The sequence below is a fragment of the Falco rusticolus genome, chromosome 10 (assembly GCF_015220075.1).
Source record: "Falco rusticolus isolate bFalRus1 chromosome 10, bFalRus1.pri, whole genome shotgun sequence".
NCBI classification, from domain to species: Eukaryota; Metazoa; Chordata; class Aves; order Falconiformes; family Falconidae; genus Falco; species Falco rusticolus.
Genome location: NC_051196.1, coordinates 16226336 through 16244366, shown reverse-complemented (window position 1 = coordinate 16244366; position 18031 = coordinate 16226336). Strand labels below are relative to the sequence as shown.

General features: G+C 40.2%; 1 protein-coding gene across 8 annotated transcripts in view; it reads left to right on the top strand.

Annotated features, from left to right (window-relative positions):
• The window catches only part of NAV2 (neuron navigator 2), a 223392-nt gene that overhangs the window by 95110 nt on the left and 110251 nt on the right, over positions 1-18031 (top strand). The window lies entirely within an intron of this gene.

The window sequence follows — 18031 nt, the reverse complement described above, 5'->3', positions numbered from 1 at the left end:
ATTAATCAAAAATAAGACATTTTAGTGAGTAGTTTGACAGGAATGGAAACCAGCCACTAAAGATTTCTTCAATATTTTTATCTGATAAATTGTACTATTTGCTTTCTTTTCCTCCACTATTGTGGGAGGTCCTTTAAGTTACAAAAGTACATGCTCTAAATCTAATTTCAGGATTTGTATAACGTAGGGTTTGAAGGTGGGAACATGTTATGGTTTTATAAATATTGCAGTGAAACTGTGTCTGTGGCAATGCATCAGAAATGCCAAGTACCGTGTTCTGTCTGAAGTGATGCTTTTCTGAATGACAGGTACTGACTTTGTGTGCATTCACTAAGCTGGTAATCTGACAGCTTTCATTAGCTTGAGTTTGTAGCTCTGAGCTCTATAATGCAGCATTTACCAGTGGAGTTCTGGGGGATGTGGCTGGTGAGGACTGAGCACATCGCTCCAGTCTGATATGGTCAAATTGCTGGCACAGGCCAGCAGCTAATTCAGTATCCTTATCAAAGTCATTGCACTTACAGGATAGATCAGCACTGGATTTCAGCACAGTCGTCTTGCAGTGACTTGGCAGTCACACCCTTTAGACTCAAGTCTCCTTCTTCTCCGTGTGTAACTTCTAATAACAGTGATGAGGATTTTCCTTGAGGGAAAAATACCGGTCTGGTTCAGCTTACCAGTGGTTCTTGTTTCTTTTCTGGAAATCGTGTTTTTCCTTCTCTGGAAACTGTTGTCCTGTGACTGCATGTCATGAGATTTTGGAACGTTACCCCATCTAGCCGTCACAGCCCAAAACCTCATCTCGTGATGATGGCAAGGGAGGGTCCTCAGCATCCTCCAGGGACACTGAATCACCCCGATCAGACCTTGTATAAGAAGAAAATTAAATTCACAGTTTAATAATATAATTATTATATTATAATAGCATAATATGCTAATAAATTTGCAACATTCTATGTTGGAAATACCATGCATACTATTTTAGAAGATACACTATGTAAATAGTGATTTAACTAATATCAGCATGTCATAATCATCTCTAAATCTGAATTAGATCTGACTTTCATTTAAAAGAACAAGCTGGCAAGTTCTGGCATGAGTAGCAGAACTGATGAAACCTTGTTTTCCTGTGTCATGTTTCCTCTGTCTCCTCCTTTTCAGTACTCTCCTCTTTTGCTCATGTCCCGTAACTACTGGACTCGGGAGACGCAGTGTGGGATGCATCTCGTCCTGCAGCATTTGCTGGCTGGCTAGATGATCCCTACCTCCATGTGGGTGATGTGCTGTTAGGCTCATGGAAGACAGAACTTGAACTATCTTGGCTTTTTCTCAGTTTACCAAGATTACTAACTAAGGAAAGTAAAGTACTTATTTCAGTCTTTAAAAAAAAAAAAAAGAGAGAGAGAAAAAAGAAAAAATAGAAAGGAAAAAGAAGTCTTCACACACCTCATGCATACAGAAAAAAAACCAATAATTTGTCAACTGAGTAACTAAAATACCAGCTGCTTTTAGGCAGATAGTTCTGTGAACCCTCATTTCTCATTGTAATCCATCTCTTCAGAAAGACAAAGTGGTTGCTGAAGAAGCATACAAGATCATCTGCTTCCTAAAATATTAAAAATGACTGAAAGAAACAAGGTTGCTTTTTAAGCTGACAGCCTACAGAAGTTGCATTGAATACTCAGAATTTTGTTCTGGTTGAAATTTCCAGTCATAAATTATGGTCTTGAAAAAAAAACCAACATAATGAGGGCTTATGTAAGTTGAACTTGAACCTCACTTAAAAATACAGTCATGACACAAAGTTGGTCCTCATCCATGAGAAACAAAAGCAGTTGGTCTGACAAATTTTTGGCTTTTTTTAAGTTAATTGTAGCGTTGCCAGGCAAAGTTTATTGTCAATGTGCTGAGACAATTCAAGTTTTCTGACCCATATCCTGTATTTTGCCTAAGGAAATGAGACTTGCATGACCATGTTGTGTGCCAGTCTTGGTAAGTTCTCGTCTCCTTACCCAGTACTAGCTCTGATGTGTGTTTTTGGAGAAGGAAACGGGAGAAAGAGAAATCTGCCTGTTTTGGCGGACTGTTTTGGCACGAGTGGTCACTTTGTGATAGAAAGTAGCCTTTGCTGTACTATGTTTCAATCATTTACAAAGTAGGTTGCAATTTTCAGCTTTTATTAATCTGTGGCCTTTCCCTCCAAATGTGAATTGTCTTGTTAGTCAATCGTCTGTGTCTTGTGGCAATGAAAGTGCATTAATTGAAACAGAATACATCAGAAATGAAAGGGACAGTAAATGGAGCATGGAGGAATAGCTAGCTACTGGGAAATAAATAACCTAGATTTTTTGAAAGATTCCATTAATCAGTTCATGATGAGACCATTGGTTTTCTAGAAATCTTGGGGAAAGGATTTATGTAACATCAAAAACGATTACACTGTTCCATAAAAGTAAAAGATTCCTGGATACATGCACATGTTTGTTGTGAGATGTGTACGTACTCTTAGCAAAGGAGTGCACATGAAGAGATGCAAATCTCACTTCCCCATAGTTTACATGGTGTGTTCAGTATTTCATTTTGCTTTCTCAGTCTCTGCATGTTGTCTGACACTGGTTTCAAGATGTGGAGAAGAGATACATCTCTAGTGCAGATGACTTACACAGCTAGTTCAGTCCTGTGGACACTTTTGAGGTTAGGGCATGATCGGTTTAACTTGCCTTTTGAGTTAGCCCAACAGTTTATATGCAACACTCCCTTCAAAATTACAGGAATTTCAGTGCCCTAATTCCCCATGTCATAAAATGGTAACACGCTGTGATAAGTTTTATTTTTATTTATTGTCACAGTGATTAGCCATTTATAATTGGAGTAACATTCTAGGCAGGGTATTTTAATGTGTGTAATTGCTGTTGCGGGCATTTTTTCTTAAGAAAAATCCAATTAAAGTCTAATTGCATTTTTGGATTGTGGGAAAATAAAGAGCCATTCAGGCTTGTGACTTTTTTTATGTCATCGTAATCCTTTCATACAGTTGGAGCCTTTTAATTCACTTCTGAATTGTCGGAGTTATTTAGTCCATGCATATGTAAGTATACCTTGGTTTACTTCCTTGACCTTTAATATCCTATAACACCACAAGCGTACTATGGCATTAAAAGCATCAGCCACCTCCCAGGTTCACTATTGAACTCATCTAAATTATCAAAAACATTTCTAAGGAATGTAAACAGACAAATGAGCTTTGCATTTCTGTGCCTGCATTTAAATTATTAGTTACTAGTTATCTTAAGGCTCCACGTTACCATGCCCCTCTAATTGCCTAATATGATAATGAAATAAGAAATAGCCAACATTTTAACAGAGTGTGTAATTTAAAGAGGTCTATTTTTTGTCCATGGCAAGAAGGAGCAGAATCATGTCCCAGGTAGTATCAAGAATGAAACCTAAATATTGAAGCCTACAACTTCAGTAAAAACTTTGATACAGTAGATTTTCTCATGAATTTATTTCAGTGTTTTGCTTAGCTACACACAATGGAGAGTCTTTTGAGACATGCTTTAAAAGCAATCTGCAGTTCTGCAAAATGGTGGGTATTTTTGACTAGCTCTGAACACCTTCATATATCCACTGTCTTGGCTGATTTTCAGGTACTCAAGTTTTCATTCTGCAGTCTCAAATGTCTGGTAACATTGTATGGGCATATTCTGCCTATTACTATCTGATTTGGATCCACAGCCTATTATAAAATCCCTGAATTTATGAAATAGGAAATACCAATTTAATACACCATCTCCAATATGTTTATGAAGTGCGATAGTAACGTGACAGGTTTACATCCTTTCTTTTTAGGTTTTTCTTCTACTTTGTTCCTAATATTTTATTTAAAATAATCCTACAGAGGGCACTAGCAGTCTGGGAAAAATGACACTTATTCTTTGGATTGAATCTTGGGTTAAATGTCAGCAGAAAAAAAACACTACCAGACTTTGACCATTTCCACATGAGATCAAAGGAAATGTTTATTCTTCAGATTTATGAAGAAGGCAGTGCTAATAATGTCAGGTTTCTCTTAAATATGTAAAAGGATATATGCATACGGTTTCATGCCCTCTGTTGAAATAAATAGCAGTGTACTTACAAGCTTACTTGATACAAGTCTCATGAGAGGGTTCTGAAACCAGATCCTGCTGACTCAGCTGTAATCTTGGCTCTGCATGCCTTCATTTTTCAGGTAGGGATGCGCTATTTGGGCAGGAGTGTAAAAAAAGAGTGTGCTGCTCTGGTTGATGCTCCTTCTATTTCTTTCAAATTTAGGGTAATCCCTTTTAACTTGGAACACAGTCTATATTTAATCACTATCTTTCAATATGTAAATGGTAGTCACTCTGTTCTGGAGGATAAATGGTGACAGGATGGAAGGCACGCGATCCTTTAATTTCTGTCTGGCAATAGGAATAAAATTCTTCACTATGAGAAGAAATAAACATTGGAGAAGTTCGTCTAGAGAAGAAGTGGAATCTCCCTTGCCGGAGGTATTCGGGACTTGCCTTAACAGAGCCCTGGATAACCTCATCTAAGGCCCTGCTTTCAGGTGAAGGTTGGAAGGAATGATCTCAGAGGTTTCCTCCAACCTCGACTGTTCTGTGATTTCTACAGTTTAAATGTATGGTTATTTTCTTAAGAGTGTTAAAAGTGTACAGGACATTGACTTAACAGTTATCAGTACTTTATGTAAGGAACACAATATTTAAGGGTGACAAACTGGATTGTGCTTCAGGACTGATAGTTCTACCTTTTCAGAAAAATCTCAGATGTAAGTGTCTTATGTGCCTGCCCTATTTAAATGTCCCACGTTTTCCCTCCCTTTATGCTGATGTTCCATTCTGGTCTGTTGTGCAGAGCTGTGCGTATTGCGATGTGATGCAGTGATACTCCAACAAGTCCGTGTTATACCCATCACAGATATATTAACCTTGCTGACACAGCCAAAATACTTCCAGTACAGAGGGTGGTGCAGAGACAGAGGGAAGTACTGGGGGGACTTGCAGATCCCAAATAGACAGGCTCTCATAGCAGTGACAATTTCATGTGGATCAGACCATTATGGAACCAGCAGTAATGGGCTAATATTACTTGAGTCCAGCTCTGAGCTCTGGCAGGTATAAAATTACCATATCTTGATACCTTTAAATTTTATTTCCTTTAAAAATTTTTATTCAGTATAAACTAGTTAAATAGGAAGAGATATTAAGGCATTTCAAAGGACAGTTAAGGAATTTCTTTCCTATAACCTTTTAAATTTGTGTTATCAAAATAGGATAGACTACCAAACTAGTAAAGTGTTAGCAAGGAAATGTAAACCTCTGCTCCGCTGAGCAAATAATTTTTATTGGTGTATGGTTACATATGCCAAATGTGTGCTAAAAATGCACACACTTTATATCTAGGTAGTTATATTTATCATACAGTTCAAGAGGGCATGGCTTACCTTGTCATAGCTTTTGTAGGAATGACTCTTCAGTTTAAATCGGTATAGCTGCAATGAGATTTTTGCACTAGATGCAGAATCCAGGTATCCCAGTGGTACTGATTCCTGGAGGTGCTCTGCTTGGAAAACCACTGGGGGATTCTGTAGGGTGCTTACTTGTACGTTCCTGTTGTCTGAATTAAATAGCATACATCAGTTGGGGGGGGGGGGGGGGGGGGGAAGGGGCGGAGATAGTATTTGTCCAGAATCGGTTTACAAAATAATCTTTTATTTTACTGAAGTTGGTGTAAACCATGGTTTTCCATGTCAACTTTACTGTGAAATCCAGATTTATTTATTTAAACATCCTCTTGTGTAAAGAGCAGAAAATCCTAAATCTGGAACTGAAGCACTTGAAATTTCTCCTCCTAATGACTCAAATGTTTCATATTAAATCCTGCATTGATATTAAAAGTAGATGGGAATACGGTCTTATGGCTTGGTTCTATGTGATATGGAGCTTGTCTTGAGCTCAGCATCGCTTAAGGTCATTTAAAAGTGGCAGTTTTGGATTATGTCAAACCCTCAAATTCTATTTCAAAATATGAATATAGAAATAGAGAGAAAAACTCTCATCCTTATGAGGAGCAAGTGCATAATGAGATCAAAACTCGGAGTTCGTGTGGGTAATATCTTGAAGGCTAAAATTTTCAGTGGTATTCAAATGGGCTGTGAAAAAGAGGGGTGCTGATAAAATAGAAGAGCACTGCACAATTAGAGCTGTGGGAAAACTTTACAGTTAGGTGTTTAAAAGGTTAATTTCTATGCTTTTCTAAAAGAAAGGTTACTTCCTTGTTATCTATAAGATACCTGTAGGTAGAGACATTCATAGTAATGAGAATTCTTTATTACCTCAGTAGATAGCATGGGAGTATCCATTTGTTTGGAATTTGAAATTAGCCCAATTCCGACCACAAACTGGATGGAAATTTTAAGAATGAGGATGATTAGCCATTTAAAGAGATTAAATCAGACATAGTGAGTTAAAAATTAATATTTGCGCGGCGCTGATGTTCAGACAGAGGTTACAGTTTTGGCTCAGAAACTATCGAGTGAAATTCTTTGAACCATGTTAAGATCAACTCAGATGGTCCTAGTAATTTTCTTGAATGAAAAATCTTTCATTTAAGCACATGGAAATGGAGGACAAGACCTCTTCTCTAGCTGCACATAAAATCAGATGAAATATTGGTTGGCCTGAATGGCTGGATTTGGCTCTTGTACCAAGTACAGGATGGTCAAGTGACGTGGTGCAAGCTTCCTCACAGGAACCCTTATGTTCTGTATAACATCATGCAGTTTTTCCACTCCAAATAAATAATTAGTAATAAGCAGAGACAAAACGCAGGCTTTTGCCTTTATGCCAAGTAATAGTATAAGAATTATATAAAAAAAAAAAGTACTGAAAAAAAGAGCTCTGAGACTTGTAAAGCATGATAGAGATTCCTGTTAGTTAACATTGTAATTTTTTTTTACCCATTTATAGTAGCATTCTGCGTAGAAGCCTGAATGTGAAAGCAAAGGCATTTTCTGGCCGCAGGTACAGGGACAGTTATCACGACAGCTATGGAAGAGGAGCTGAGACATCATATTCAATTCCCGTGGCATTAAGCCAGCTTTGACTTAGGCCTGGCAAAAGATTGCTGGGGTGGCTGAGCAGTCAGTCTGTTCCAAGTGGAAGCTATATATATGGTCAGCCTGTTCCAGTGCTCAGTGCCACCTCGTCTCACCCTTTCCTGGCCATTGAAAAAGCCATTCTTTTGGATATTTAATGGTTGAGATGATCAGGATAACAAGTGTTAGGTTTAAAGCAATCAAAACCCCTAGATGTATTTCTTCATTTGGTGGTTAGCGAGTTGTCAGCTAGGGTGTGGAAGTTTCAGAGCTGGGCATGTTAATGACCAGCCTGGGCTGATGTGAACTCGTTTCAAGTTACTATTGTCCTCTGGAAGAAAAAAGTTTAAATAAACAAATTTTATTGTCACTAGTTCATACCAGCTCGATTTGTATCTATGGCCTATAACCACCTTATAAAATTTTCTTTCAGCTGTAGGAGACAATAATAACACTCTAGTGTTGGTAAATAAATATTTTTGGGGCTAAAATAGCAGTTGTCCTTTGTGGTTTTGTCAATTTTAGTAATCAGACTAGAGGAGTTACTAGGCAGGATTGTTTGGCTAAATAAGAAAAGTTAAAACAAAAGCAGGACCTCTAGATTTGCTCTCACAGGTGGCTTACTGCACAGCCTGTGCTGGTCAACTTCTTTTAAGCATTGATGAAAGTTCTTTTATTGGTGTTGTGCTGAACATCTCCAGTTTTCGAGGTTCGTCAGGGTCTGTGGCTAATTACCCTCAAGTTCAGAGACTGTCTTGAAGTAACAAAGGCGGGTGCTTTTCAGAGAGCCCAGTGGGGGCTTTTTCTTTAAACCAATCTGAAACCCACTTGTGATATCCTCCTGGTTTGCTTAAAAAGCTGTTGTGATGTTGGTTACTAGTAGAAGCTACGAACAATATAGCAACAAATTGTAACAGTTCTTAGAATTACAATATATATGTGTGTATATATATATATAAAAAATTTGTAATAAGTCTCAGCATTTTGAATGATGTCTCTTACTAATCAAAGACTGAATCATCCTGAAGTGTTCAGGTACGTGGTGTCTTACAGAAGAGTTCATACAAACCCACAAAGTTAATTTGCAGCTGGGAGGACTCCCTGTTTTTACAGCGCTCCCTGCCAAGTCGGTGACTGCAACATCTGGTAGCACACAGACATGTTGCTAAATAAGACAGAAATGTGAAATATGAAGCCTGGTATCTCAACCAGTGTCCTTCACAGGCTGTGACTTCTGCCTGCGAACTGTGATTAATACTACAGTTGAAATTGGAAAGGCTCAGTGCCTTTGGACCCTTTGGTGCAAAGTTCCAGGTCATCACTGAAATCGGTGTTGACTGTGCCAATGGACTAGCTGTGAGCCCAGCTCTGCGAGGCTGCCGAGAGATGGGGGAGAGAGGGATTTTTGAAATTAGGAGCAGCAGAAAGATTTAACTGTTCACCAGAGACTGGCAAAAATAAGCAGAGTTCCTGAGATGGAAAGATTCCTCTCCGTATCGATGAACAGTGTATGGATGTCAGAAAGTTGGGAAGTGATTTTATAGAATGAAACAGTTGGCTCGTCCAACAGTTTCAAGCAGTACTTTAAAGGTATTTTTTTGGGCAGCTATAACTTTCTTCGTGACAGAAAATTGTGTCTGTATAGATAGAGAAAAAAATTCTTTGACTTTTTGGAGCAGTTACTTTCACTCTTTTTCTACATCCATCTCAATTATAGTTTTCTTTTTAAGTTTCTCTTTAGAAAATTGAATGCATCTAATGTGTACTTTTGAAGTGTTTACTTGATAAGACTGCGAAAGTCACTGAGATTAAAATGACTGCAAAAGTGGAAATGGTTTTATGTTTTTGGAAGCATAAGTCTGTAAAGTTTGAAACCAGTGTACCCCACACTTTCAGATTTTCACTGTGAAGTAAATGTGATTGGCTCAAAGTGTGAGAATGATAATTTCATAAGTTTCAGTCATTCCACCCTTGAAAAATGCGCAAGTGTTCAATTTAGGTCAAGTATGAAGCAAACAGCGTTATTTTGCTTCGTGTTTAGGATGCTGCCTCTGTGCTCATCTGTGCTGGCAGCTGAGAGATGCTGTCTGTTTTAACTGACTGAGAGTTTTCCCTGGAAGTCAGATTGATGATCAGATAAGTTTACATAATTTGTCTTGACAAATCTATAACTGGAGTGGCTGGTATTTTCTGCCATTCTGCTGTATGCACTACCAAAAAGTAGGTGCTGGAACAATCCTGTTCAGTTTTTGAAATTTAATTTGTACTGAAGGTATTTACCAAATGTTTGGTATGATTTATTTTGCCTTGAGTATAGTGACCATGGATTTGATGTGGCAGGAGAAAAAAAAAAATAAAAACAGAGAGGAAGGGAGGAGTGTGGGATAATCTGAAAGATGCTCTGAGAAACTGGTGGTTGTTTTTTTGTTTTCTTCCTTGGAGAACCTCTAGGTTGTTGCTTGCCCCTTAGTCTAAAACTACGTTCAATGTCCTTAGAAAAATTTGAGTCATAACGTTGCAGTATAGATGTGTCCTCTGCTTTTAACTCCATTTAGATCAAAGAATCGTTAAGGTTGGAAAAGACCTTTGAGATTGTTGAGTCCAACCATTAGCCCAGGACTGCCAAGTCCATCTCTAAACTGTATCCCCAAGCACCTCATGCCGCATTTTTTTAAACACCCCCAGGGACGGTGACCCCACCACCCCCCGGGCAGCCTGTCCCAGTGCCTGGCCACCCTCCCAGTGAAGACATTTTCCCTGACACCCACCCTGAACCTCCCCTGGTGCCACCTGAGGCCGTTCCCTCTTGTCCTGTCGCTGTTCCCTGGGAGCAGAGACCGACCCCCCCTGCCCACAGCCCCCGCCAGGCAGCTGTCGGGAGCCGTCAGGTCCCCCCTGACCCCCAGCCCCTTCCCCAGCTTTGTTCTCCCTCTCTGGACACGCTCCAGCCCCTCCGTGTCCCCCTGGCACGAGGGGCCCAGAGCTGAGCCCAGGGCTCGAGGGGCGGCCGCCCCAGTGCCCAGCGCAGGGGGACGGGCACTGGCCCTGTTGGCCATGCTGGTTTGACTACCAGCCAGGAGACTGCTGGCCGCCGTGGCCACCCAGGCACAATTGGCCTTAGCCCATGGCCCCGGCCTGCCCAGCCCCCCTTGCAGAGCCCCCCTCAGGCCAGCACTCCCCGGCCGGGTGTCACCTGCAGGCTGGCTAAGGGTGGAACTGTTTGAAATGATGACAAGTTTGCAGCGTATATTATATATTTATAGAATTGCATCTGTAAATAACCAGGGGAGTCTGTGCTCAAACTCTGAAGGAAAATCGACTGCACCTGTACCGGAGAGGTGTTTGCTACTCAGTTCCGAAATCTCGTGACAGGGATTTGACAATCTCCTTAAGTGTATCCCTTCCAGTGTCCATTTGGTCTTAAAGCTAGCTTTTTTAAAACAAACAAACAAACAACAAAAAAACAAAACAAACCACCAGGATTCTACTTGGCTAAGAATTAAACACTTCGTTACTCTTCCTTGACCTCTCTCCTGTTTATAGCACTCTTCATATATCTGAATGCTTACAGTGTTTCCCCTCAGTCTTCTCTCATACAGACTAAACAGTCTCTACTATTTCATCCTTCTTCTCATAGGTTCCTTCTGATAAATCTCTTGCGTGTCTTGGTGATCTCCTCTGGCCTCTTTCCTGCCTGTTGGTCTCTTTTAGGGGGGTGCTGGAGCTGGACACTGCACTCTACCTGATGCCTTACTCTAGTGCTGAGCAGGAAGGAATAATTACATTCTCTGTCTTATACTCTATGTTTCTATATATGATACTCATAACGCATTCCTAAAAGGTGTTTGGTTTTCCTTAGTGTCACATTATAGAGGTGTGCAGCTGCCATCTGCTGTAATTCCTATTTCTGTTCTGCAGTACACTTACGTAGTTGGTTGTTTGACCTTTTATATTTAGCCATTCCGTTTCTCCTTCCTAAGCACAGAACTTTTGAGTCAACTTCAATGAATATTATCTTATTGACTCATTCTGTTTTTCTGGTTTACCAAATGTATTAATGCCTTGGTGTTCCCGAAACGTAAGGTTACTGGCCTATGTCAGAAGATGACCCTCGTGAGAGTCATTAGTGTCAAACAAAATACTGTTCTTCAGGCAACTGATATATTTAGGAGTGTGTGTGTATATATATCCTGGGGTATTGCTTGCACCCGTTCACTTTTCTAATCAAATATATTTTTTGAAAGACTGGCTCATCTTCGTGAATCTTTAGTGACATATTTATGTTGACTGTGCGCCCATAAAACAGCCTAAAGCCTGTCAGAATAGAACGAGCAGTATGGCATGTTTACAGTATAGTATGCAGTAAATCATGTTTGTGCTTAATTTTACAACTGTTCAACTGGCTGAATTTGGCATTTAAAAATATGTCCTCTTTCACCTAAACAAAGGCTGGCTGAAGGCTTAATAATGCCTGAAGCAGAGCTTTATAAGGCCACAGAACTTTGCCATACTTGGTATAAGCTTTAGGAATATCTAAAAGAAGAAAAAATTTATTTAAATAAAGTTTTTTGGAGAAAAAAACTCACCAACAACTAACTACAGAAGTAGCCAATGACATGTTCTTAACTGTACCATTCATGAAGATAAAAATCGTGAGCTTTGAAGTAAAATGTAACCTTGAGAAGCAGCTTCTTGCCCCATGTACATCTGCATAGCTGCACTGGAGTCAGTGGAACCAGGCTGATTTATACCAGCTGAAGAGCTGGCTGAGCATTTCATGGCCTTTACAGTTCTTAGATGTTTCCTTTTAAAATAAATATTTACAATTTCTTGCAAATTTATTGCTGCGTGAATTGTGCCAGAAGAACAGCCATGGAAATGAAAGTTCAGTATTAAATCATAGGAAAGCAAACAGCAGTGGTGCTACGTCCGAGACTTCTGTAAGTGCCAGCACGTTTCTACCACACCTGTATTAGCCTCCTCTTCTTGGGGAAGAGCATCATCCAGCCTCTCTGGTCCCTTCCATTTTATTTTTTGCCTGTTGCTCATCCATAACCAATATACCTGAAGAATCTGTGACTGGTGCCAGAGAACTGCCAGCACCTCTGAAGTGGCTGATGAGCAAAAAGCCATGGCACAACCCATCGTTACTGTCATGAATAGTAGATTGTTACCTGCATGTTGGCTGGGTTTGAATGATCTGCTGCTACAGATTGTAGAGTAGTTTCATTGACCAGAAAGAGAAAATGGAAAAGACCCAAGTATAAATGTCTGTATGTGTGTCAGCTGTTTTTGATGTAAAAATGTAATAGATTTCCACATATTTATGTATGTTCATATATAGGTGTAAATATAGAGGATGGTAAAGTGCTCGTATTTCTGTATGGTTTGGTTCAGCTCCTCAGTTTAAACAGAGAATATCCATGTTTGAGAGTGTGTTGCTATTTGCCACTTGACTGTGTTCAGCTGGGCAGTTGTTCGACTGCTCACTGAGCAGAGTAAGACACTTCTGAGTTAAAATGTAGTTTACCTTGGCATACTGACTGATCAGTGGGAGTTTTCTCAGATATTTTTTCCTATTGCCTGTCCCTTCTTCTAAAAATCTGTCTCCGTTTCTACCTCTGTGGTCATTCCAAGCCCTGACTAGAGCCAGTATTAACAGTCAAAATAGGCCAATGGACAATATTCTTTAAGTGCAGTTCTCAGACCACTAACGTGCATGTGGCGTATTTCATATACCCTACCTGTAGGAGAGGTGTGCCAGATCAAGGCTGCTAAATCTACATACTGTCCACTCCAGCTACGTATAAAATCTAATGAAAGACTCTGCAACACCTCCCTGCCTGGAATTCATTAATGCTTTTGAATAACTCTGTTATGAGAAATCTTGGGGGATTTGGTTGTACAAATAACGAGAGGAAAATGGAGAGTCATGAACAAGAATGGTATTTGTCTAGTATTAAATGGAGAGTGCGACTTGTTTTGAAAGGCACAGTGAACTTGGTTTCGTTATTTTTATCATCATCTAACTGGTATGTGGTCGGTAGAGGTCCTCCAACCCCTTTCTTAGGCAGTCATGTGGACAGCATTTTGAATTTTACAGTAACTAAACAAAAACAACAACGAATTCAAGTGTCTTAGTCAGTTATGTCAAGACAATGAGAAAAGGATCGCCTGTGCTCCAGTTGTATTTCCCTTCACCTCAGCAAAATCGCCGAGCCTTGGCAATGTAAACCAGTCAACAGCAGAACTGTTGTTTTATATGCTGGAACTCTGTGTGGAAGAAGGCAACTTCACAGAAACGTGGAAGTTGAGTTACTGACATATTCATGGGCTTCAGTACGGGTTTTCAGAGGTACAGCGTGTTTCTGTGAACACACAGAACTGCTACTGGAGCAACAGTTTACAGCACTGGGATTGAAGAAGTAGGTATGATGGAAGGAAAGAAAAATATCAAGGAGTAAAGGTAATTTTTGTCTTGTGCTACAACAAATGAAATCTCCCCTAAAGGGAAAGCCAGAGGACAGAAGCTGAAGGAACCCATTCAGCTCAGCTTGGTGAAGTTTTTGTCCTCAGTGAACTATAATGTTTCCTATCTGGGCTTTTCTTAGATTATGCAGAATTTTCCTATCTGGTAATCTCTGCTTTAAGAAAACATTTTTGTTGCTATTTGTTGTGGTCCAGAGTAGAAGAGACAACACAGAGCTTCAGTCATCTTGTGGGTGGAGGCCATGCCTCTTGCCCATCCCGAGCTGGTAACTCGATCAGTCCCTTCTACCTAGTTCTCTCCAGTCAGTGGCATTACAATTGAAAGAGAAACTTCTGTGGGCCAGAAGAGTTGCCCTTACTTTCAGAAAGGGCTGCGTGCCAGGTTGCTCTTGTTGGAAATGTTCTGCTCTACCTGCTCGTGCTTTGGATTGCGGGAAGATTGTGATTTTTGTAGGCAGCTCCTGGCAGAAATGCAGGCATTCCCATACTTCAGGGTTTTGCTGAGCATAATAAATCATTACTGAAGAAGGGAATAGCACAGCTAAAAAACATTTCTCTGTAGTACTCTTATTTGTAGTGCTTTGAAAGAGAGTCTTCTGGTGGATGGATAGGAAAGGTCAAGACTCACCACTTTATTCCTCTAGATGGGAAACGATGAAACTGCCGCAGTGATTTCTGCAATTCTGACACTATAATGTCATAGAGCCAATCTGCTTTTACTTCCTAAATTAGAATTTGGTTGTAGATCTTCTTTTAACTTGGTTATCTAATCTATGGGCTGGACTGCAAGATATTTCTCTTCATGAGAACTTCTTATTTTTCCCATAGCTGTGAAATAAAAAATGACAGCTTGTTCATTTTAAAATGAATAAAAATGCTGTTAAGTTCTTGACCCTCCTAAGGAGAAGTAACTGTGAGAACATCCTTTGTCTTTGTGTTGCCTTTCATGCTTATGGTGATTGGTTTTTGAAAGTTTTAAGTTATAGCAAATTGAAGTCCACTTGCTTAGAGTCAACATGACAAATGACAGTAAATTGCGTATATTTTCTCCTGACCTTATTATAGCATAAGCTCTCAAAGACTTCAGTGGAAGAATTAAATCATAAGTCTTGAGATTCTTTCTTTTTTTAAAAAAAAAAAATTTTTTTCACAAATGGGTAGGTTTGCAGATGCAGTTTGGGCTTTGCAGGAGCAGCTGAAATCAGATTTGCCCATGCTACAGTGAGTATTGGCATCGGAACTAGACCACCAACATCTTTTTTAACAGGAACACTAGGAACAAAATAGATTTCAGGCCAAGATTTGACTTTGAAAGGAGGAAAGCGATCATTATTTATTGTAGACTGTAGCTTGGGTTTGAAAACATTTCTTTTATAGTCAGTTTTAGTTAATGCAGTTTGCTGAAGAAAGAAAATATCTCCCTCACAAAGGAACACATGGGAAATAATAAGCTTATTAATCGAATGCATGAAACATGCTCTCCTTTTTCATGAAAAAAGGGCCTATGCTACACTGAATAAAACTTTCCCCTTTGCATGCTGATGTGTTATGCACGTATTGATGTTACTGCTTCATTAGGAAACCTAGCATTTGAATCTGTATTCTGGCAGCAGAACCTCTTTCGTTTACCAGGATTGGTCTGAGGAGTAAAAGAGCCAGCAGACTTGTTTGTAAGAAAGAAATGGAGAATTTTAAAGACTGAAGTTTTCTTAAGCTGAGGCCTTTTTTTTTGTGAGTGTGTTTTATGGTGGACCTTTTATTTCCTGCGTTAACTTTGCATGGTCCAATGTAACAAAAAGTTGAGGATTTAGAATTTCCAGTTTCACTGTATTTGACCCACATATGTATCAAGGTCTACTGTACTGGGTAAGAAAAGATCTCCTTTCCCGAAGTGTCGCTGCTTAACATGTGTATTTAAGAGTTTGTAAATATTTTTCCTTAATTTCAGATGTGTAGCATCCAGCACTCACAGAATTCACTTACTGGAAAATGTTAGGTAGAGACTGAAAATCACATCAATGTCCCAATATATTCATTTTTTACAATGTTACAGTCATAGTATTGTTGTCCTATTTCTGGTTTTTTCGATGTGTCTGTAACTGAGAAGCAACTCTCTGAATGGAGTTAAATTGTACTCATCCTACGGCACTGGCAACATACGCACAACCAAGTTTCAAACCAGGAGTGTGTATGCGGGGGAGTTGGAGTTGAAGTGAACGCTGTGTTTAAAAACAAAGTGTGAATTTGTTCAGTGGCCAAACAGAATTTTAAAAAGAAAATCAATAAAAATATTGTCAAAGCATTCACAGAAAGGGGAAGAGGAAAAGTTCTGGATTTTGGGGGGGAGATATATTTTGAGCAATGCTTTTGTATATGGGAAACAAGCCATTTCACTTGATCCAAGCAAAGCCTTTCCTGAAGAATATGTGGACTTGGAGCACTCACCTGGGCTATTAGGATGAAGTTGATGTCCCAAACAAACCAACACCTTCCATTCACTTCCAGGAAAACATTGCAGAGCTGGTAGGAGCACTGCTTTGCTGTAGGTTGCCTCTGGTTTCTGCTCCCATTGCTGACCTGCGGTGTGTCAACAGCTAGCTCAGCGTTTGAGGTGGAGTCGGACTTCACAGCTGGGTTATGGACCACAGCCTGCGGTACTGGGGTGGCCTTGTCTCAGGTGTGTGTGCCTCAGCCTGTGGGTCAGGGCTCACGCGATATCTCTGCATAGGCTCTGAGTTGTGGGGAATGCAGGATGGCTTTGTTTGTACCAATACACACACCTGTATTTTTTTCAAAGTGTTGTCAAGAACCTGTTTGAGAAGGACGCAGGTTTCTTTTCCAAGTCTGTTAAGTTGGCTGCATGCTCAGACTGAATGGCGTTTCATCTCAAGCTGGGTTTGTGTTGCTGCATATGTTGTACTGAGCGTGCAACCAGCTCTTCTACTTCGTAGTTGCATCCCTTACCAGTTATTTTCAGTTTGTCACTCTGAGATTGTGCCAGTCCCGTTACTCCTTGCAGCTCTCTTCTTCTGAGAAAGTAAAGGGTTCCCTGCCCATATGGATTAGTACATTAGGTTCATCTCTGGACCTGGTTGTATATTCGTCCTCGGCGTGTTCATGAATCACAGGCAGCTCTGATGATTTATGGGCATGAGTACAGTCTGTGTTGAGATTTGTTCAGTATGATTAGGCCAGATGCGTTTGGATTAGGAACTTGGTGCTGCAAGTGCTGTGACTCTCTGGTTACTGTCAAAGTATCCCGATATTGAGATGGGCAATTAATAATTTTTTTAGAAGAAGCTATACAAATTATTTGCAAATGATGTACAATTGGGATTTTCATGAAGCTTTCATTGCAGTGCTGGACGTCTTCTGTGGAAAGCAGGCTGAGACAAAAGCTTGCTTGTCCTGAGTTTACAAAAGGAGCATGGTGCAGCGTTGCAATGGGAAGTAGGTTGTGATGGGTAGGAGGGCTTCAGGAAATAAAAATAACAACAAAGCGGGAGCGTACAGTAAGAGGCATGAAGGAAAAGGCGATGGTGCACAGCCTTTGAAAGCAGAGGGAGTAACATTTGCAGCAGCTTCTGAAGTAGTTGTGACCTTCCTTCCTCTCCCTTGTCTGTGGGCAGGGTGCTAGGATGCTGGGTCGCTGCTTCCCCTTGCTTTGGGAGTCACTGTGACTCCTACGCTGTCACTTCTTCAGTCCTCCTTAACCCATCAGGTTGAGTTTAGCAGGCTTGAGCAGAGCAGCTGGAGGACCAGGTGGCATTGCCGTCTGGGACATGGGGTGGCTTGATTCTCCTTCTCTGCTAAAGCGGGAGTAATGCCCTGGAAGTCAGCAGACTGGCACTACTTTAAAAGAAGTACAATTCCTTTCTGTGTCTGTAATCCAGCTCTTGCTTCCTTCCAGCTCCATGTGGGTAGTTTGCCATAGGAAAAGGACTAGCACAACCAGCCAGTATAATAGTTATTGGTTAATAACGGAGTCCTGGAAATCTTCTGACTTCAGTAATATTTTTTTAAAGTATCGTTAATTCCTGCTATCCCACTTTATCCCTAACCACGTGAAATGACTGGGTTTATTATTAAGGAGTTTCTAAAACTCTTAGAAACCAGATTTTACGCTAGGTCAGGAAGATGTATGTGCTTTAAATCTTTAGTAGATCTGTTTTGGATCAGATGAAGAAGGTTAACAGAGCTGTATCTTCACTGAGCAGCTGAAAGTGAAGTAAAACAGTCCCTGTGTGGTTGCAGTGGCTCGTGATTTACAGGGCTGAATTCACAGGCTGCTCCTGCTGCCGAAAACGCACGCTCTCAACCGCTGTTGATTTTTGAATTAAAATAATGCAGCTCTATACACAGTTTACTTTATTGCTAGAGGGCAGGGAAATATAGGTA